Raw genomic sequence first — 23,510 nt, forward strand, 5'->3', positions numbered from 1 at the left:
AATGTAAATTTTCTAAAGATTTTTGTATGGAAAATTTTCTGAAGATATTTGTATGGATTGTAACCCTTTACAGACGTAGAACGTGGCGATAAACCGTTCGTTGAAGAAGTGAATTGAAGCATTTGAAATGTAATGCTGCAGGAGAATCCTGGAGATTAAGTGGATAGACAGGATATCTAATGAGAAGATACTGAATGGAATTTAGAAAAAAATAATTTAATGGCATAACTCGATGAAATGAAGGTGTCGGTTGATACGACGCATCTTGAGGCATCAAGGTATCGTATTTTGCTAATTCAATAAAGTGGAGAGTAGAGGGGATGGATAAAAATTATAGAGGAATGTCAAGGGTTGACTGCAGTAAGTAAGTTAAAAAGGGTGTAGGTGCAGTGGATAGGTAGATATGAAGATGCTTGCACGGGATAAAAGAGCGTAAAGATCTGTATCAAACCAATCTTCGGACTAAAAACTACACTAATAACGTCTTACAAAAATTATCAAAGTGCAGCTGCAAAAATTTTCTGTTGCACTTGAGTTAAAGCTTCCATATGTACCTGCCCATACGGAGCTCTCCCAGTGGTTTCAGAATGGTGTGAGGACATCTGAACCTTCAGTTTTTCACTTCTTCGGATGTGATCTAGTTGAGTTTCTCCAGGTGTGTGAGTTCAAAGAACTAGCGCCGCTATAAACTAGAGAAACTCCGCCAAGGGTAATCATAAAGTTTTATCACCTCAATCAAATAATGTTCAAAATGGTTCAAATGGTTCTGAGCTCTATGGGACTTAACTTCTGTGGTCATCAGTCCCCTAGAACTTAGAACTACTTAAACCTAACTTACCTAAGGATATCACACACGTCCATGCCCGCCGGACGCGGTGGTCTCGCGGTTCTAGGCGCGCAGTCCGGAACCGTGCGACTGCTACAGTCGCAGGTTCGAATCCTGCCTCGGGCATGGATGTGTGTGATGTCCTTAGGTTAGTTAGGTTTAAGTAGTTCTAAATTCTAGGGGACTAATGACCACAGCAGTTGAGTCCCATAGTGCTCAGACCCATTTGAACCATTTTTTTTTTAACATCCATGCCCGAGGCAGGACTCGAACCTACGACCGTAGCGGAGGTGCGGTTCCCGACTGAAGCGCCTAGAACCCCTCGGCCACTCCGGGCGGCTCCCCCGACTTCCATCGAGCACTCAGAAGTTGTCAACCGCGGTGGTGGACGAATTAAAGGCAAGAACGTGCACTGCCGTCCTAAATAACCTAAGGACATCACACACGTCCATGCCCGAGGCAGGATTCGAACCTGCGACCACAGCGGGCACGCGGTTCCAAACTGAAGTGCCTAGAACCGCTTGGCCACAACGGCCGGCTCAAATAATGTTACGCAATTAATTTTTTGTTTGTACATACTGCAAAACCCTCCTCTCCCCACTCCTCTAAACCTCCATACATGTCTCATTGTAGACAGCCAGTCCGTAGAGGTTGGTATAAGAGACGTATGACTGGTCGTGCTTTTCGATACGAGTTTTACGATTATTACAGTGCAAGTACGAATTGTCTTAATCGCCATGTAGGATTGTTTGTACCGGCTTTGCTGAAAAGCTCTCGACGTTTATGTTCCTCGCAGAAAGAGTATCAGCGCCATCATATACTCTATAAAGTGCAACTCTACTTCCTGTGAGTCTAAGTGATGAAGCGGGAAGCTATACTATTCGGAATAACAATAGAAGGGGGTGCCATTAGCATGGTTTTATTTACAAAACACCATAAAGGATGATCTATTTCTGGCGCTGTAATACCCGTGGTCTAGGGGTGGCGTGTTTGATTAGTAACGAAAACGTCCTCGGTTCCGGATTCGCTTAAATATTCATTAATAATCGGAATTGGCGATCGAAGACTACCAGTTTAAGAAAGTCATCCTCATTCTACCAATGGCCTTGTCAAAGAAGGCGGTCGAGCAGACAGAAGTCAAGAGCAGTCTCTTGTCCTTGGGGTGGGAACCTGCCACTAAAGGTGAAAGAATCAGCAATGAACAATGGCATAAGGATGCAGGAGACAATGGAAACCACTGCATGAAAGACACATAACGGGTATCCTCATGACATGTGGCCTGTAATAGGAAAGTTTCTTGATGATCTCTCCATTGGCAAAAGATTCTGGAATAGTACCCCAGTCGGATCTCCGGGAGGACACTGCCAATGGGGAGGTGGCCATGAGAAATGGATTGAGTAACCAACGTTGTACAAGTCGGGAAGTGGAATGTCAGAAGTTTGAACGTTGGTAGGAAAGCTAGAAAATCTGAAAAGGTGAATGCAAAGACTCAGTCTAGATACAGTAGGGATCAGTGAAGTGAAGTGGAAAGAAGACAAGAATTTTTGCTCAGATAAGTACAGGACAATATCGACAGCAGCAGAAAATTGTATAACGGAAGCAGAGTTACATGCCGACGTCGCGAGCTGAAGATGAAGACAGAGAGAAAGTATAAGAGGATATTGAAACGGTAACACAGAACGTAAAGGAAGTTGAAAATCTAATACTCATGGGGGACTGCAATGCAGTTCCAGAGGAAGGAGCAGAGAAAATGGCTGCAGTAAATGGGCTTGGGACAAGGAATGATGGAGGAGAAGGAACAACTGAGTTCTCTTGTAAATTTTAGCTAGTAATAGCGAATAATCTGTCCAAGAATATCACAGTGGAGGATGTATATTAGGAAAAGTGCGGGTGATGCGGGAATAATTCAGTTAGATTACATCATGGTCAGACAGAATTCCGAAAGCACATACTGGATTGTAAGGCATACCCAGGGGCAGACACAGACTCCGGTCACAACATCGTAATGATGAAGTGTAGGCTGAAGTTTAAAACTTTAGTCAGGCAGAATCAATAGGCAAAGAAGTGGGATACGGAAGTACTAAGGAATGATGGGATACGCTTGAAGTTCTGTAAGACTATGGATACAGCAATACGGAACAGATAAGTAGGCAGTACAGTTGAAGAGGAATGGACATCGCTAACAAGGGAAATCACAGAAGTTGGAAAGAGAAACTTTTGTACAAAGAAGGTAACTGCGAAGAAACCATGAGAACAGAAGAAATAATCCTTCTGATCAATGAAAGAAGGAAGTTTAAAATGTTTATGGAAATTCAGGAATACAGAGTTACAAATCAGTGAGACTGAAAAAATAGCAAAAGCATGGAAGCTAAGACGAAATGGCTGCATGAAAAATGTGAAGAAATCGAAAGAGAAATGATATCGGAATGGCTGACTTCAGCATACAGGAAAATCAAAACAACTTACTGCGAAATTAAATGCAAGGATGATAACCTTAAGAGTACAACGGGAATTCCAGTGTTAAATGGAGAGCTGATAGGTGGAAAGACTACCTTGAAGGCCTTTATGAGGGAGGAGATTTGTCTGATGTGATCAAAGAAGAAGCAGCAGTCGATTTGGAAGAGACAAGGGATCCAGTATTAGAATCAGAATTTAAAAGAGCTTTGGAGGACTTTCAGAATTTCTAAAATCATGGTGGAAAGTGGCAACAAAACGACTATTCACGTTGGTGTGTAGAACGTATGAGTCTGGGAGTCTGGCGATATACCATCTGGCTTTCGGAAGATTTTCATCCACACAGTTCCGAAGAGTGGAAGAGCTGATAAGTGCGAGAATTATCGCACAATCAGCTTAACACATCATGCATAAAAGTTACTGATAAGAATAATATATAGAAAAATGGAAAAGAAAATTGGTAAATTACTAGATGACGATCAGTTTGGCTTTAGGAAAGGTAAAGGCCCCAGAGAGGCAATTCTGACGTTGCGGTTGACAATGAAACTAAGACTAAAGAAAAATCAAGACATGTTCATAAGATTTGTCGACTGGAAAAAGCTTTTGACGGTGTAAAATGGTGCCAGATGATAGAAATTCATAGAAAAATAGAGGTAAGCAGGGAGAAACATGTGATATACAAAATGTAGAAGCACCAAGGGGGAATAAGAAGGGTGGACGACCAAGAACGAAGTGCTGGGATTCAAATGGGTGTAAGATAGGGATGAAGTTTCGCCGCTACTGTTCGATCTCTACGTAGAAGAAAAAATGATGAAAATAAAAGAAAGGTTCAAGAGTGGGATTAAAATTCAAGGTGGAACGATATTAGTGATACGATTCTCTGCTGAGACTGCTATCGTGAATGACAGTGAAGAAGAAACACATGATCTGCTGAATGGAATCAACAGTCTAATGAGTACAGAACATGCATTGAGAGTAAATGGAAGAAAGACGAAAGCAATGAGAAGCGGCAGAAATTAGAACTGCGGAAATTTAACATCAGGATTGGTGGCCACGAAGCAGTTGAAGTTAAGGAAGCAAAAGAACCAGCGACGGACGGAACAAGGAGGACATCAAAATCTGACCAGAATAGGCAAAAACGGCGTTCCTGGGCAAGTGAAATCTATCAGTAGACCTTATTTTGGGGAATAAATTTCTCGGAATGCACATTGGAGCATAGCATTATATGATTGTGTAATGTGGACTGTTTGAAAACCGGAGGAGAAGAGAAATGAAACACGTGAGATGTGGTGCTACCGACGAATGTTCAAAATTAGATGGACTTATTAGGTAAAGAACGAGGAGGTTCTGCGTATAATCGGAAAGGAAACGCATATGTGGAAAACACTGACAAAGAGACGGGACAAGATCTTTTAAGACATCAGGGAATCTGTGGTACTGAAGGTAGCTGTAGGGGGCAAAAACTGTAGAGGAAGGTAAGGATTGGAATACATTCAACAAATCATTAAGGACGTAGATTTTAAGTGCTACTCTGTGATGAAGAGGTTGGCACAGGAGAGGAATTCCTGGAGGGCCACAGTAAACCAGTCAGAAGACTGGTGAGTCAAAGAAAGAATTTACATAAAAAAGTAGTTATAACCTGTAGACTTCTCCCGATATCTGCATTGGAAAAAGCAACTTCCATTAGCAAATATTTACGAAGCAAGATTACTGCGCTCTCCCTACATACCTGCTACTGACGTAGCGGGCGTTCTCATGTCTAGCCATAGCGCCTCCCACTACCGTCCAATGGCAACTCCATATGGTTCACCGCCTCCTTCAGCCTACGTGTGTGATCCTACTCCCGACTGTCTGCGTTCTGCAGTACCGCTTCATTCACTAAATGCTATGTGATATCTGCAGAGGTGTTACAAAATTGTAAAACAGGAAATAAAACGTGGCTTTAACAGATGAGGTAACTTACAATACATACCTGCAGTCCTGATAAACATTGAAATTGCCCCACCACATTACCGTAGTATACCGCTTGAGTAACCAAAACTGAATAAAATAGCTCGTTGATAAATTATCGTTCGATACTTAGCATTCAAAGGGAAAAACGCTGCGACAACCCATGCTGAGATGGAGGAAATTAACAGCTTGTGAAAAACCGAGAAAGGCAAGAGATGCGGGATTCCTGGTGTTCGAATGCAGGCGAATCACAATCGATGTGACAGTGGAAGACAACGGATCAGTAATGGGTCAGTTATAAATATCTTGCTTGATATTTTGAAAGTTACAAAGCTCTATGTTCACTGGGGTCCTTGATATACATTCTACAAGCCCGCTGAACAGAGATAGCATCGGTAACGTTACAGCTCTACAAGCCAATCCAGATTACTTGGTTAGCCGCCTAACCACCATGGACGAGTGCTAGCTGCATTATTATGATTCCGAGACGAAGGAGCAAAGTGAGCGGTGGAAACAACTGAATTTAACGACATTGAAAAAGAGTAACACTCAACCATCATCAGACATAGTCGTTCCGTGTGTTTTTAACGTGACTGTCATGCTGTGGTGGTAGGTGCTAACAGATTATGTTCGTAACGAGAAAACCATCACAGGAGCATCCTAAACAAATTTCGACACCCGATGAAGGGAGGCTGCGAAGTAAAACATCCTGATAGCTGTCCAAGGGGAATGTCTTTTTCCTTACGACGACGGCCTAGGTCATCTGCACAGACCGGAGTCACAAACAAATTTATTGTGTAATTCTCCCTTCCCCCCTGGTTCTCCTGACATGGCAACCGAAACCAGTGACTTCTTCTTTGGATGAAGAAATCGCTGCGTGGCAGACACTTCCAGAACGCCGTCGAGTCGATTTTCAAGGTGGAAAGTTTCCTTAAAATCTAAATTGCTGAATTCTACAACCAAGTTCTCCGCTAAGTCATCCGTCCCCGGGAAAACCTTGTCTCGCTTAAGGGTGAATATCTAGAGGAGTGCTAACGTAATCAGCAAATTCCATGGCTGCAACCAGATTTTTCAAGTTTATTTTTAAAACATCATGAGAACCGTTGTTCCTTCAGTGAGCCCGCCTCGCTGGGAGCAGGCACTGGTGGCAGGAAGCCAGCAGCAGTGCCGCTAAACGTGGGCTGACCGCCGCTGAGGACCAGCAGCGCAGCCAGGGATCGATCTCGGGACCGCGACCTGGCGGCAGACCAGACGGCGCTTCCACGCGTATGGCGCGGCGCCGCGACGCCGGGACACGGCGCCCGCCTGTCCGACCCACAGGCGCCACGGTGTCTCCTCTTTGCACGGTCTTTGCTTGCAACCTGCAGCAGCGACGATTCGTCGAGATGAACCGCCTCTTGCTTCACGCCATGTTCAAGCATCTCGTGAATAACTGCTGCCTGTAGTTGCATTACAGGTCAATAAATCTGCAACGCCAGGAAGGACAGTAAATAACGGAAACTTATTTTGTGTGCGTATATTGTCTAGTACGATGAATAAGTGATTACATTTGTAGGTGATTCATGGTTATGCAGTTTACGAAGCTGAGTACAAACTGTTGCGACCTCTGGCTATGGACCGTGTCGAACAGAGCTCGGGTGACAGATAGTGTAAATTATTCCATGCTACACTAATTCTAAAAGAGTTCATTAATCATTGTGGCGGTGAATGGATGAATTCCAGTCTGTCGGTAACCCAGGAGAGGTGAGACGTTTGGAGAATGTGTCCGCCAGGGCAGCAGTCCAACAGCTTCTGTATCGATAGGCGGGACAGCATAGACAGTATGCAGTCTTGCGTTATTTTACAGAATGACAACCTCATAGGGACGTCAAAGATGGGACGCAGGCACTGGCTGTAGCAAATCGGCCGTCATTGAAGTTACTACCTATAGGAAACATAGCTTACGATTTTCTATACCTAGGGGACCCCACGCCTTCATGTAAAGTGCTGGATTCTTGCGAATACAGTTTGGCAACGTGTGTTCTCCTCGGTGACACTAATATGTGATGCTGTACTCAGAAATGAAATCAAAAGAGATCTGGAGAACAAACTTTCCGGGGTAGCAGTGGAACACCCTTTGTATCAGTAGGTCAGGACTGTATAGGCAACATACAGATAGGGTGAATTATAAAAAGCAAAATATCCGGATGTCTTGCTTGATGAAAAATTTATGACAAAGAATGAAAATAAAAAGAATTAAGTGTATTTACAGTGGTTAGGATTTGTTAATTCTCACAATAGTTGTGTAAATGACGATAACACAGTTTTACAGAAAATTTCTTACTCCTGCTAAAAGATGACCCTTAGAATATTCATCATATAAATTAAGATAATTTACACAAAAATATTATTGTCAATGTACTCTTATTTCATTTCATTTTGTAGGTTAATTTTATATTTAATATACTACTGTCTTAAAATTTCTTCAGAACTGGGGTGCCTGTCTTCAGATATACGCAACTGCTTTGAAGTTCTCTTCGTTGACATCAAATGACATAATAAACATCCTGAAATTGTTCCTCACATGATCTTAAAGTAACAAAAAAATTTTCAGTATGTGGAAACAATATTGCGAGATAGCTCTAATGAATTTAATTTCTTCTTAAATAACATTTACTGAATTTATAAAAATTTCCATCATTTCAATATGATCATTTTTAATTTTATTAATAATTTTTAAAGGCTCTATTTTTCTTTCATTTTGAATAGAACAATATTTTCTAATTGCTGGTAAAACATCTCTCCTATATAATTTCAAATTTTCTTTAACTGAGTTATTTATGATCTAAATTTTAACTTATAAAGTGCTGATACATTTACAAAATCATTTATTTTTTGTAATATCCATTTATTCTAAACCAAGTTGTATGGTGTCAAACTTTGAATTTAATTTTATATATACTCCTACTCTAAAGTTAGTGGATTATCATGTTTTATTCCAATAAAAAGATTCCATTACTTTTAAGGAATACAACACAATGCTCCTTGATTTTGTTTAAAATTGCAGGGCTTAAATATCTGGACCCTAGAATGTTGCATAAAAAACTGATAAGATCATTATTTACCAAATTATTCATTTATTACATCAAGGAAATAAGATATATTTAAACCAGCTTCCCAAACTAATTTCATAATTATTTTGATTTATAAGGTTCTCCATTGTTTTATTTTGAATCTTCATTTTCCTCTTGTGTTCCCCTTTCTCTTCCTCAGTATGTAATGCGGATGTATAAACCTGTACTGTCATGAACTTCCTGGCAGATTGCATCTGTGTGCCGGACCGAGACTCGAACTCAAGACCTTTGCCTTTTGCCGGCCACGGTAGCCGAGCGGTTCTAGGCGCTTCAGTCTGGAACCACGTGACTGCTACGGTCGCAGGTTCGAATCCTGCCTCGGGCATGGATGTGTGTGTGATGTTCTTAGGTTAATTAGGTTTAAGTAGTTCTAAGTTCTAGGGGACTGATGACCTCAGATGTTAACTCCCTTAGTGCTCAGAGCCATTTGAACCATTTGAACCTTAGCCTTTCGAGGGGAAGGGCTCTACTATCTGAGCTATCCAAGCACGACTCACATCCAGTCACCACAGCTTCAATTCTGCCAGTATCTCGTCTCCTTCCTTCGAAACTTCATAGAAGCTCTTCTGCGAACTTGCAGAACTAGCAACTTTGGAAGGAAGGATATTGAGGAGACATGACATAACCACAGACTGGGAAATGTTTTCAGGATGTTTCTAGTCTCTGCCCAGCACACAGTTTTAATCTACCAGGAAGTTTCATATCAGTGCACACTGAACTGCAGAGTGAAAATCTCATTATAATCAGCATAATATCATAGTGAAACAAGAGAAACAAGAGAATAGGCGCATTTGAGATGTGCTACAGAACAAAGCTGAAAATTAGGTAGACAGATAAGATAAGGAATGAGGAAGGTCTCCTCAGAATCGGCGAGGGAAGGAATATTTCGAAAACGTTTGCAAGAAGATGGGCAGAATGATAGGATGGAAGAAGATTAATGTTAATGAGTAAAAGATCCACGCAGTGGACTTCAAGTGAAAAAGTTACTCCTTAGGTTTCAGATCTAGACTGCCATGAAAATGCGAAGGAATTGTTAATAAGAGAAGTTGCAGTCTAATTCACAATGGATTTATTGATCTTAAACATGACAACAAAATTATTAAAGAAACATCACAGAAAAAAATATTTATTTAACAAAAGCCTTACTAAAATGGGATCTATGGTGCACAAAGTGATCTGCTGGGGATTGACACATGGCACTAACCAGAACACTACACGCTCTATCTCACCTCATACATGTGAATCCAGGTTATGGCATCAAACTACGCCACCACTAAGCATCTGCATTCTACCATACAAAGAAAGAAACGAAAATATGGTTCGAAAGAACAGGGTGCGGAGAAATTTTTATTATAGTGCTACGTCACAGCAGTGAATACTTTACCGTCGTGGTGGTGAAGGTGGCGCAGCACGATGCGTTCGGCGGCTGAAGTCATGGACGGCGGCAATCTGTCATGAAATGCGCGTTCCCGTAAAATGCAAGTACGCGGTCTCGCGTTTGGTTAATTCTGAATGCACGTACTTCCTCATGAGCCTCTGAAACCCTGATGGATTCCAGTGTGCAGGTGGACCTGTTTGCTGGTCTGGCAAACCAATTTGACTCCGTGCCATGACTGTGCATGTCGGAATATGTCAAATGTTTAGACGGGCGACTCAAGACACGCATCACTCGTTGTGACCATGATGGTATCAGCAGTACTTCTGACAGTTCAGAAGGTGACTGGCAAAGGCTCTAAGTCACACCCTGGCAAAGGACACGAGTCTCACCATTTAGGTAGCGACCTGCAGTTCTTTACTAGTGAAGTGCCAGTATAAGAGACTTGTACAATATCAAATACCGGCCTTAATTTGAGGAAGAAATTTCTGAGGTTGTACGTCTGGAGTACAGCATTGTATGGTAGTGAAACATCAACTGTGGGAAAACCGGAACAGAAGAGAACCGAAGCATTTGAGATGTGGTGCTATGGACGAATGTTGAAAATTAGGTGGACTGATAAGGTAAGGAATGAGGAGGTTCTACGCAGAATCGGAGAGGAAAGGAATATGTGGAAAACGCTGATAAGGAGAAGGGACAGGATGATAGGACATCTGCTAAGACATGAGGGAATGACTTCCATGGTACTAGAGGGAGCTGTAGAGGGCAAAAACTGTAGAGGAAGACAGAGATTGGAATACGCCAAGCAAATAATTGAGGACGTAGGTTGCAAGTGAGCAAGTGAGATGAAGAGGTTAGCACAGGGGAGGAATTCGTGGCGGGCCGCATCAAACCAGTCAGTAAACTGAAAAAGAGAGAGAGAGAGAGAGAGAGAGAGAGAGAGAGAGAGAGAGAGAGAGAGAGAGAGAGATCTTTCTTCCTTTCTCCCCACTTCCTCCTCAGCTCGGTTCCAAGAGCAAATTTCTCGTTTTTCACTTCCCTCACTTTCACAAAAGCCAATCAGGAGCTGGAGCCTGGCATTCTAAGCTCGGATAATGGTCTTTGCACTGCATGCCGATTTGGCCAATCAGAGGCTTTAAAGTTAATTGGCAGAAATCGGAAAAAAATTCAGTTTTGTGGCCACTTTCCCACGCATTTGCTGTGTCTTTTGCTAATACAATACAGGGTGAAAGCACAGCCCTCCATAAACAGCTTGTTATCTGCCCTGTTACGTCCATTTCGAAGTTTGCAAGGGATGGCCATAAACTCGCATTGACAAAGCATGTTTTGAAACAGAGTCTAGACGTCTGGACGTCTGTTTCCCTGTCCCATGGAGATTCGCAGAACGTTTACATTCCTTTTGGCGGCTTGTTCGCTAACAAGGGCCCATCCTCTGCTTTATTCTCGGCCTACAACGCCCTGTCGGCGACTTTTCGGCGCTAGGCTGTATACCTGGATGTCTGCCCCTTGTCTGGCGCCAAGCTTATGTGCTTTTGGCACAATGTGACCACGGCACGTGGCCGTCTGGAAATGTCCCCTCACCGTTCTCCAGAGAAACGCACTTTGTCAGCCCACCAATGCCGTGCTTTTACTGCAGTCGTTTAAGTCGGCACCCTTTTCTTTTGAACGCAGGTAAAGCTTACTGTATTTCCTTCCCTAGAGCATGCAAGCAAGACCATAAACTGCTGCCCATAATTTCATCATAATGTATGAAGTCAAATCGCAGTAGATCGTATTCCCTACACCAAGTGAGAGTGCCCTGCAAACTCTCAAGGACATCTGTTAAAACTTCAGTGAATAACACCCATGGTACTAGAGGTAGCTGTAGAGGATAAAAACTGCAGAAGAAGACAAACTACACTCCTGGAAATAGAAAAAAAGAACACATTGACACCGGTGTGTCAGACCCACCATACTTGCTCCGGACACTGCGAGAGGGCTGTACAAGCAATGATCACACGCACGGCACAGCGGACACACCAGGAACCGCGGTGTTGGCCGTCGAATGGCGCTAGCTGCGCAGCATTTGTGCACCGCCGCCGTCAGTGTCAGCCAGTTTGCCGTGGCATACGGAGCTCCATCGCAGTCTTTAACACTGGTAGCATGCCGCGACAGCGTGGACGTGAGCCTTATGTGCAGTTGACGGTCTTTGAGCGAGGGCGTATAGGGGGCATGCGGGAGGCCTGGTGGACGTACCGCCGAATTGCGCAACACGTGGGACGTGAGGTCTCCACAGTACATCGATGTTGTCGCCAGTGGTCGGCGGAAGGTGCACGTGCCCGTCCACCTGGGACCGGACCGCAGCGACGCACAGATGCACGCCAAGACCGTAGGATCCTACGAAGTGCCGTAGGGGACCGCAGCGCCACTTCCCAGCAAATTAGGGACACTGTTGCTCCTGGGGTATCGGCGAGGACCATTCGCAACCGTCTCCATGAAGCTGGGCTACGGTCCCGCACAACGTTAGGCCGTCTTCCGCTCACGCCCCAACATCGTGCAGCCCGCCTCCAGTGGTGTCGCGAATGGAGGCGTGAATGGAGGGACGAATGGAGACGTGTCGTCTTCAGCGATTAGAGTCACTTCTGCCTTGGTGCCAATGATGGTCGTATGCGTGTTTGGCGCCGTGCAGGTGAGCGCCACAATCAGGAGTGCATACGACCGAGGCACACAGGGCCAACACCCGGCATCATGGTGTGGGGAGCGATCTCCTACACTGGCTGTACACCTCTGGTGATCGTCGAGGGGACACTGAATAGTGCACGGTACATCCAAACCGTCATCGAACCCATCGTTCTACCATTCCTAGACCGGCAGGGGAACTTGCTGTTCCAACAGGACAATGCACGTCCGCATGTATCCCGTGCCACCCAACGTGCTCTAGAAGGTGTAAGTCAACTACCCTGGCCAGCAAGATCTCCGGATCTGTCCCCCATTGAGCATGTTTGGGACTGGATGAAGCGTCGTCTCACGCGGTCTGCACGTCCAGCACGAACGCTGGTCCAACTGAGGCGCCAGGTGGAAATGGCATGGCAAGCCGTTCCACAGTACTACATCCAGCATCTCTACGATCGTCTCCTTGGGAGAATAGCAGTCTGCATTGCTGCGAAAGGTGGATATACACTGTACTAGTGCCGACATTTTGCATGCTCTGTTGCCTGTGTCTATGTGCCTGTGGTTCTGTTAGTGTGATCATGTGATGTATCTGACCCCAGGAATGTGTCAATAAAGTTTCCCCTTCCTGGGACAATGAATTCACGGTGTTCTTATTTCAATTTCCAGGAGTGTATTATACATCCAGCAAATAATTGAGGACTAGGTTGAAAGTGCTACTCTGAAATAAAAAGTTTCGCCCAGGAAGGAATTCGTGTCGTGCCACATCAAACCCTTCAGAAGACTCACAAAGAAAAAAAAATCTATTGGAAAACATCTGGTAAGCTGTCACATGCCAGTTTCATGTATGTGAACTAGTAAACATTCATTTGTGAAAAATTATTTACAAACTCTTCTGTTGCTTCCTCTCTAGTGGGGTTCATGATAACTAGAGGCTGGACTATACGCATCATAAAAACCTTAAAATATGAACGCAAAAATGTATAAAAATGCTTTAAAATGCATGCAAAGTGTCTAAATAATCAAGATCAAATAATAAAAAACATAGTAGTTACTGCATGCATTATATCTCAAAGTCGAACCTCTGCATATCAGTTACGAAGAAGAACCCCAGCCACGCGAAAATTCGGTACATTTAGAACGTTGATAACATTCTCTGAGTCCTTTCTGGTACAGGGCAGGAAGGAGGCCCTTCTGGGATCATTTTATAAAAATTTGCAAAATGGATTGCATACCATGTTTCAAGAAGCGTTTCTTTTTTGCTATTGTTGTTGGTAAGAAGCGAATGCGATGCGAGTGAGTCACGGCAGAACAATCTATATGTACAGGGCCAACTTTGAGATACATCGCATGCAAAGGGTCACGCTCAGAAACTCGTAATATTTTATTTAAAAGACAACATACAATCATCAATTGTTTCGAACAGCATTAACTTTTAATTAATACTACTGGACCAAAGCATCATTTACAATTTATTTTACATTTTTCTATTATTGTTGACATAAACGACCAAGTACTGTTCCAAATGTTCGATAGTAAGATTGTGTCTTCCTTCACTCAAAACATTTTTATAAGCAGAAGAGGACCGATCTACATCAAATGAGGTAACTGGGCAATACTTGAATTCGGTTACTATGTTGGCACTCTGGTAAAAGTTCACTCATCTCATTAATAAAGCTATCAATTTAGCACAAGGGTTCAAGACCAGGGTTACTGTTTAAAATGTTTTCAAACTTTTATTTAAGTTTTTTTTGAAAGTACCTCTGGCAATGATGAGTTTACTAGAATAATTTTATTCATTAGCTGAATAGATTCATTCACAGTCAAACCTTGAGTTTCAAGATGTATAATACTTGCAGGTATATGGGACCAATAAGTGCTAATCACATCAAGGTCTTTTTTAATACCGGAACCATTAAAAGCTTCCTTGCACTCGCAAACTGCCAAAGCCTTTGCACTATCCAAGTCCTTTAGTATCCCACCAATGGCGCGAAATGTCCACTGTAAAACAACACAGCCTCAACCCACGTACCCCAACGAGCTACCACTGATTCGGGAGGTAAATGCACATTTGGTAGTTTTTCTTTGTAGGTCTTGATGCTAGCAGGAGCCTTTAGAAACGCTTTCTTTGTGGATGAATTCAGTTTATTTACATTCACACACGTGGAACGTACTTTTTCAGCAATGTGATATACTACATGAGCAAACTGGTACGAAATACTCGGAGGGCTTTTCCTGATTTGATCATATAGGGCACAGCATCTGAAATAAATGCAAACATCCTTTCATCTGCAGAAGATTCTGGAAATACTTTTCCAATACTCTCATTCGCAAATATGGTTATCGTAGAATGATTTACTTTTTCAAGTTCTTTACAGGCCACTAAATAGGAAGATGAAGGCTCTTCTATTAAAGCACCAGTACTGAAATCAGCAATGTAACGGCCACAAGTGCCTGTAGTTTCGTCAACTGAAATCCATATAATGCTCTCCTTGAGTTCATTGCTTATTTCTTCCAGAACATTTACTTAAATTGTAGATATGTAGTTTTTACGCAATGTTGATTCATCTGGTATATTTTGATTTAAGTAATATTTGCGCAGGAAGCCTTCGAGGATAGGGTTTGTAAGTTTGTGGAAAGGAATATTGCTTGCAATGAATGCTTCGCATAGATTCATGTTAAACAGACTTTTTTGGTTGCCTTTGGACAAATCCCTGCTACTGCAATTTGCTGTTGTCAGAAGTAGTTGTCGTGCTCCTTTCTTCTTCATTCCTGCAGTATGAAGACTTGTCTTGATGTACTGGTCTATTTGAAACTTTCTCTTGCACGAACGTTTTTCTCGCAAACTCCACAATATAAAACGATTCTGTCATACGTAGTTCTTCCATGATGGTCAGCTATCCACTTAACGACGTTTCTTTTTCCTGGCGACATGTCGCGCAACACGTTACACACACCACTTCGTAAACACGTTTAACTGTGTACAAGTAAATAGAAAGCTAAACTGAAACTGAAACAATGGACGTGCGATTAATATCTTTCTTAGTGTAATATAATTGTTGCCGATGGATATAGTGTGACAGCAGAGGGGTTTAACTGGGGCGCGGGTGCAGGAGCGTTGACTATATCTGCCTCTTTCTATTCCTCTTCTGTAATGATTTCGATAGGTAGTAGCCTCTCAGGCAGCGATTGCACGCTAGATCGACCCTGAAACGGCGCATCTAAATTTTTAAAATATTTTGAACACAGAGCAAAAATATGCATGTCACTAGTTTTTAGTTAAAATATGCAATAACCGGTGAAAGGGAGCCAAATATGCAAAAGCATATGCAACATACAAATGCATGTAATCCGGTCTCTAACTATAACACTAGTATCATTTGCAAAAGTAGCAATTTTTTTAGTTGAATGTTAAGTTCAAAAAATGGTTCAAATGGCTCTGAGCACTATGGGACTTAACATCTGAGGTCATCAGTCCTCTAGAACTTAGAATTAATTAAACCTAACTAACCTAAGGACATCACACACATCCATGCCCGAGGCAGGATTCGAACTTGCGACCGTAGCGGTCACGCGATACCAGACTGTAGCACCTAGAACCTCTCGGCCACTCCAGCCGGCGAATGTTAAGTGAAAGGTCATTCACATAGACAAGAAATAGGAGTGGGCGAAAAACTGAACCCTGTGGGACTGACTGATTTTGTGATGTTTGTGTACCAGTCACTAAAATTTTCTACCTTTCCGACATTGTCTGAGATGTTCTGCACAACCTGTTGCATTCTGTTTTTCTGTTTGTCAAGTGTGATTCAAATCAACTGTGTGTAAAACCATCGATTCCATAAAACTTGAGTTTTTCTGAGAGAGTATCATGATCTACACAGTCGAAGGCTCTGGTGAGATAACAAAAAAAATATCAGCTTGTGATACATTATTAGAATGTTTGATGAGTGAATGCATAAAGAGCAATATTGTTGGAATCCAGAGTGTGACATTCTAAGTAAATTGTTTCCATGTAAGCCTACGACTTATCTTTAGTACATTACTGATTACTTGGCTCACATTTTCTTTGACACGTGGCCACGCATTGTGTGTCTTGGGTATTCGGCAGTGTGTATGCCTTTCATTGTGGTTGAAACAACCATTTCGTTTATGTTTGTCTCAGCACAGATTCATTCATAATTATGGTTGCAGATTTCACATGTTCTGTAAACCCTTGCCTAGTGTTGACCACGGTCACGATTTCGCCTTTTTCAAATAGACTGAGTTACTTATATGTACCATTGCCTACGTTAAGTAAATGAATGTTCTTTCTTTCAACCTGTGAGGTTTAGTTTGTCGCTGCAAGAGTCTACGAGATGCGGAAGATTTACACAGAGAGACACCGATGCGTAATTTTTATTGACTGTTGTTTCATTTCAGGGCTCTAAGGAAGGTTGTTAACACATATAAGGTATTGGCTTCACCCATTATTAGAGGAAGACTCGTTTCGCAGTAAACAAATAAAAGAACGACAATTATCGTTTAGCTTCAAGTAAGAAACCAAACAAATAAGTAAAAGCATGAAAGTTGCACTTTATGTAGACATATGGTGCCTCATTTCTCCGGAACTCTACTAATGACCTGTCGTGTAGGTCCGCTGCTGTGTTGCTGGTCAAAGGTGCAGCAACTCGCTAGTAACATGGTAGTCACAATGTTTTGGATCATCAGTGCAATCGTCAGCGTCTGTTATTTGCAAAACACGACAATCTAAATATAAATTACGATTATTTACTTCATGCAGTATTTTTAAGACATAGATCACATGACCGCCTCTTTCTGATCACTATTTATTTCATTACTTATACCGTGTTCCTTATTGCGCTGAGTATTTTTTAATTATAAAGAGTATTTCGTTATGGACATTCCACAACTGGATACGTCATTTTTGTTTACCATGTTATTTGTTGTATTTAAAGCTTTCAGATTGTCAAGGATGTACATAAAGAGCATTTTGTTGTGGATGATAAATAATTGTTTATCTCAATTTACTTACTGGGTTATTTAACGTGTTTGATTCTGTAAATTACTACAGTGAAACATGAAGAGTATTTCACGATGACTACTGAAAACACAGTTATTTTAATGATGTTCATTATGTTTTAATGGATTTGATGTTTTCAAATTCTTGAAGTTACAGAAGATAGATAGATTAAATGTAAAAGAGGAAGTGGTGTACGTGGAGAGCATGTCTGTGTGGAGATGCCTATAAAAGAGGAGCGTGGGTGCGTGTTACATGGCCAGAAATTACAAAGATAGTAAAAGTTTTTGAAATTATAGAACTGATAGTTCGTTCCTATGGCATTTTAGCGTGTTTCGTACGTAGCCTCTGGCACAACTATTTTCAAGCTGCCCCCGTGTTCTTTCCCAAACAACAACGGAGAAGCAAAACCAATGCGCATTCCTAAGTAACAAATTTAAAAATCTTCTGGAGTTGAAGTCACATTACTGTTCGGTACATCTTCACAGCATTCAATAAAAATTGCTTCTGGGCTTAGTCTCGCTCTTTTCATGGTATGTGATATCAACGAAGATGGTGAAGTGACGATAATCTGGATTCATTTTCGGGAGTAGCCAGTATCAAATGCGAGCAAGGTAATTCTTATGTAAATTACGTAGGGTTACACTAAATCATTCAGGCGAATGGCACGAAAATTCCTCCATCAGTGCCGTGGCATATTCGATCCATAATTCATGTCGACACCGGGTCGAAGCTCCGCCCCTAATAACCTCAGTGACGACAGGGCGAAGCGATAGCCATCTGTTTCACAACGCCGGGCAATTTAAGTTATTCAGTGTCTGTGTAAGCCTTTCCTATTATTTCTGTATTAAGGTAGTAAACCCTGATTAATTTACTTGTAGCTATACAAAATTTATAGAGCATTCCATCGTAGCGTCGATCTCCTAATTTAACTGTTGCTTTAAAATTCACATCGCATAATGCCAATGGTCCTAAACAGTCGCCAACACTAGCGGGTAGCGCTTAGATGCTGCTATTGAGGTAAGGAAATGGTGAATACACCGTTGCTCTGTGCTTCATTCATGTGTGATAGCTTAGTATTGTATCCCTCTGACTTCTTTATGTTCGACGTGCAGCATCAGGGATTGCTGTAGGCCTTAGCAAACAAGTGATGTGCTCTGCGAAAGTAGACCTGCTTCACGCGATTTCATTCTTGTTAGTCACGAAAATGAGCCACCTAATGAGGCGTGTTCCTGTCTTTTACTCCTTTTTAAAACAGGGGGTAATCAGCTGAACATTTTTTAACCTCTACGCATTTCATTGTAGGATCTACAAGTTGCCATTATTTAAATCTGACATGTTCACATTTCATCCTTGATGCCAATTCTGCAGAACTATTTGGTAAATAGTATTTTCGTAGAAGTATCCATGTTGCGCCTGTGTTCAAGATTTTAACAAGGACCTTGACACTCTCCTCAGATTTTATCGTAATCCCGGGATTAAGAAACGGCTCCTGTGCTATGGTTCCGATGTTTTACTAGTTACAACATGTCATATTAGTCGGTAAAACTACCTGCCACTGAAATCTTCTCTTGTTTCGAATGCATCTGGGTTCTACTGCTCCGAATTCTGTGTGGAACTGCAAGCTTCAGTTCCATTATCCAAAGCGGCTTAAACCATCCGTAGGGTATGTATCAGCCAGCGACGTGCACACAGACTTACATTGCATGAATTGTTGCACAGCAGGAGACTCCTACAGATCGGATCTAAACAGAGGTCCGAAGAGCAAGAAGATTTTAACAGGCAAACCATACTAATGAATATAGAGCTCGCAGAGTGGAATGGCACAGAAACCTGAGGCAACTATTTCAGGAAAACTTGCGGCAACAGTTTTCAGAAAGCGTGAGAAGTAAAAATGGATAACTAGACGGGGTTTGTTGCAGTGAATCTACGTCGTGATCCTCGGGGGTTTAGGGGGTGGGATACCCTACAAAATTATTTGTCATGAAGTAAAACAATTCACTACGCTGTCAGCTTTGAAAGGTGAGGATGCAACGTAATTCCCAACAAACAGTTCACTTATTAATGGATTCGCTATTCCCCTGTTCTGAAGCCTTGTACGGAAGTGAACTGTGTACGATTAGCAATTCTCACAAGAATAGATTGTAAGCTTTCAAAATGAGGTTCTGCAGATGAATGCTGAAGATTAGATAGGTAGATCGAATAACTGATGAGAGGGTACTGAACTGAGGTCATGAAGGGATAATCAGTTTGATAGTGAGAAGTGTGTGTATGGGATGAGAGGGAGGGGGGTGAGGGGGAGGGGGGTGAGGATATGCATACAATAAGCTGGTTCAGACGGAAATGGATATAATAGTTTTTCAGAGACCAAGTAGAGGATTGTGTAGGGTAGACTAGCGTGGAGATATGCGACGAAGAGTCTTCGAATTGGAGACCCAGGCACAACAACAACTACTACGACAACAACAACAAATAACATAAATGGTGAGACTGATGAATTAGTAAGGAATTATTTGTAATGGCATATTACTGCGCAACTGAGCCTTTACAGCAATGCAACAACGCTGTTCCTAGGTGATACTGAAGAGGCTAATTACGCAGAACATAGTTGACTGTGTGACATAAGTAGCAAAATATATGTTAATGATCGAGAACTGATTCCTTTTTCAGAGGAGGCAATCCAAGAAAATGTACCGAAACTAAAAGGATACGAATCACTGGGACGAGAGGGCATTCCCGTGGAAGTTTCGCAGGCTCTTCATGTTCGGGTAACTCCATACCTTCCTCAGCTGGCCTATGCACCCCTCCTACAAGGCAGAAGACCAGAAACATGGAAAGAGGCAAGCGACTTACCTTAAAGAAGGGTGAGGAGAAAGATATTCTTTTTCCAAAGTCCTATAGGACAATTTAATTACTAGACGCTTTAGGTAAAGTGCTAGAAAAATAGCAATGTTGCAGATTGCAAGAGCAAAGACAGCTGCACGCAGTCAACATCCATCAGTTATAAAGGGACACTATCCATACCTTTAGCAAGAAAAGTCCCATGCGCCCATGCAAATACGTATCGGCCATGACACTAGACATTGCTGGGGCTTTTTCACTGCCTAAGGGAGCTGTACTGCCCTATAGCTCTGCACGTCTGTTTGAAGGATTGTCAGGACAGGGACGCAAGACTCGCATGTCCAGGTCAACACTTAAACAGAAATATCTCCAAAGGTTGCTCCAATTCTGATGTCTTGTTCTGGGAGTTTATTCTGAATTCTAGCAAAGAAGCAAGAAAATCAGCCAGTCTTAAGTTTGGTGTCATACGAGGGTCGTTTTAAAAGTCCGTGTAAAGTCAGAGAGATGATACGACCGGTACTTATCGTTGTCATGTTTAGTTAGAAGCATCTTTGGAAAGAATGCACACCAAGTTTCAGCCGTATTGGTCTGTTTCTTTGTGTTTTGCATTCGTGTGAATCAATGAAATCGAGTGATTGTCAAAAAATGAACGAAAAAGAATTTCGTGTGGTGATTAAACATTACTTTATGAAAGGCAAAAAGCTTGATAAGCATTACGGTGGCTCTGCACCTTCAATTACAACAGTTTATAAGTGGTTTTAAAATTTTCGGAGTGGCCATATCGGCACAAGTGATGCTGAACTTTCTGGAGGCATTGTGGAGGTTACGACTCCAGAAATCATTGATAAAATGCATGATACGGTGATAGATGACAGAAGAGTTAAGGTGCGTGAGACTGCTAGTGCTGTGGGCATCTCGAATGAACGGGTACGTAATATGTTGCGTAAACATTTGGACATGAGAAAGCTATCCGCAACGTGGGTTCCCCAATTGCTCGCGCTTGACCAAAAACGGAGTCGTGTGAAGCGCTGCTAGGATGGTTTGCAGCTATTTAGGAAGCATCAGCAGAACTTTAAGCGTCGTTTCGTCACTGTGGATGAAACATGGGTACACTACTGTACTCCTGAGACCAAACAATAATCTAAACAATGGCTTACCAAGGGAGAATCTGCCCAAACACAGGCGAAGACCATTCCTTCGACCGGAAAGGTTATGGCGGCTGTCTTTTGGGATTCGCAAGGGATAATCCTCATTGACTATCTGGAAAAGTGTAAAACTATTACAGATGAATATTATTCATCGTTATCGGGCCGTTTGAAACCGAGCTGAAAGAAAACGCCGGCGATTGGAACGCCAAAAAGTCCTTTTCCATCATGACAATGAACCAGCACACACCTTAGCAGTTGTGGTCGCAAAATTAATGGAAATAGGTTTCCAACTCTTTTCACATCTTGCCATATTCTCCAGACTTAGCTCCCTCGCACTATTGTTTGTTCCCCCATTTTAAGGAATGGCTAGTGGAACAAAGATTTTATTCAAATGAGGAGGTGATTGCAGCAAGTAATAGCTATTTTGTAAACTTGGACATTTCCTATTATTCGGATGGGATCAACAAATTAGAACAGCGTTGGACAAAGTGTATAAGTCTAAAAGGAGACTATGTCGAAAAATAAAAAAGTTTACCCCAAATACATAAGTAGTTTTTATTTTTGCACAGACTTTTCAAACGCCCCTCTTATACTGATGATCTAATGATGTTCGTGAAGGGAAGATCAGGGAGCAGTCTCGAAATGAGGTGTAGTTCAGATCTTCAAGAGGTGCAACACTGGTGCCAAAGGAAAAAAGTCCCAAAAAGCTACACATATTTTGTTGGAAGACCACATGTTAAAAGACTCATTTAACGGAACTCAGTAACATACTTAAAAAAAAAAACTGTGATCAACACTTTAGGCGTCGTTCCAGCGGAGGTACTACAGAAGATGTGGGTAAGAGAATCGGAAAGTTGATGCAAAAAATAGTCAGTTGAGATTATAAGCTGGCAACACAAACGTACTATTGTACCACAGTGCAATTTTAACCGCTATTGTGGGTTACTGTGTACGTGGCTGGCCTCACAGGCTACGACACAGCACAAGCAATGAACGGAGTGCAACGAAGAATACTCCTGCGGCCGTCAGGAGTTTTTGGTGTGGTATATGTGGAGGCAATTTAAGTAATGCTAGGAATATGCACACTTGCTCTACAGATGTAAAAGGAGGCAGCTCAACTCTGGATGAAGGGGTAAGGTATAATGTAGAGTAACCAATATTACCATCCACAGCGGTGCCAGTGTTGCGATTTGACAATCTCTCTGTGAGTCATCGATAAATAGCAACATTCAGGCCACACAGATGTACAACGCAGACCGACAGACAGTGGCTTCGTAAAACGTGCATATAAGGGGCCATTATGAACTAGCTTTTTAACTTCACTGTGTGTCAAAACCCTAATCCGACGTGAACAGTATTTCATTCAAAAGACACTACTCATATTACTAAAAGCGTGTAGGACTTCGATTTTGTGCCATTACAGAGTGTAATCTTCATTGAGGACTTTTACAAACGTTCTGACAGTACAAAGATGGAATCTTTTACTACACTACTGGCCATTAAAATTGCTACACCAAGAAAAAATGCAGATGATAAACTGGTATTCATTGGACAAATACATTATACTAGAACTGACATCTGATTACATTTTCACGCAATTTGGGAGCATAGATCCAGGGAAATCAGTACCCAGAACAAACACCTCTGGTCGAAATAACGGCCTTGATACGCCAGGGCTTTGATTCAAACAGAGCTTGGATTGTGTGTACTGGTACAGCTGCCCATGCAGCTTCAACACGATACCACAGTTCATCAAGAGTAGTGACTGGCGTATTGTGACGAGCCAGCTACTCTGCCACCATTGACCAGACGTTTTCAATTGCTGAGAGATCTGGAGAATGTGCTGGCCAGGGCAGCAATCGAACATTTTCTGTGTCCGGAAAGGCCCGTTCAGGACCAGTAACATGCGGTCGTGCATTATCCTCCTGAAATGTAGGGTTTCGCAGGGATCGAATGAAGGGTAGAGCCACAGGTTGTAACACGTCTGAAATGTATCGTCCACTGTTCAATGCGCCATCAATGCGAACAAGAGGTGACCGAGACGTGTAACCAATGGTACCCCATACCATCACGCCTGATGATAGACCATTATGGCGATGACGAATACACGCTTCCGATGTGCGTTCACCACGATGTC

This window comes from Schistocerca gregaria, chromosome 4, assembly GCF_023897955.1.
Source record: "Schistocerca gregaria isolate iqSchGreg1 chromosome 4, iqSchGreg1.2, whole genome shotgun sequence".
NCBI classification, from domain to species: Eukaryota; Metazoa; Arthropoda; class Insecta; order Orthoptera; family Acrididae; genus Schistocerca; species Schistocerca gregaria.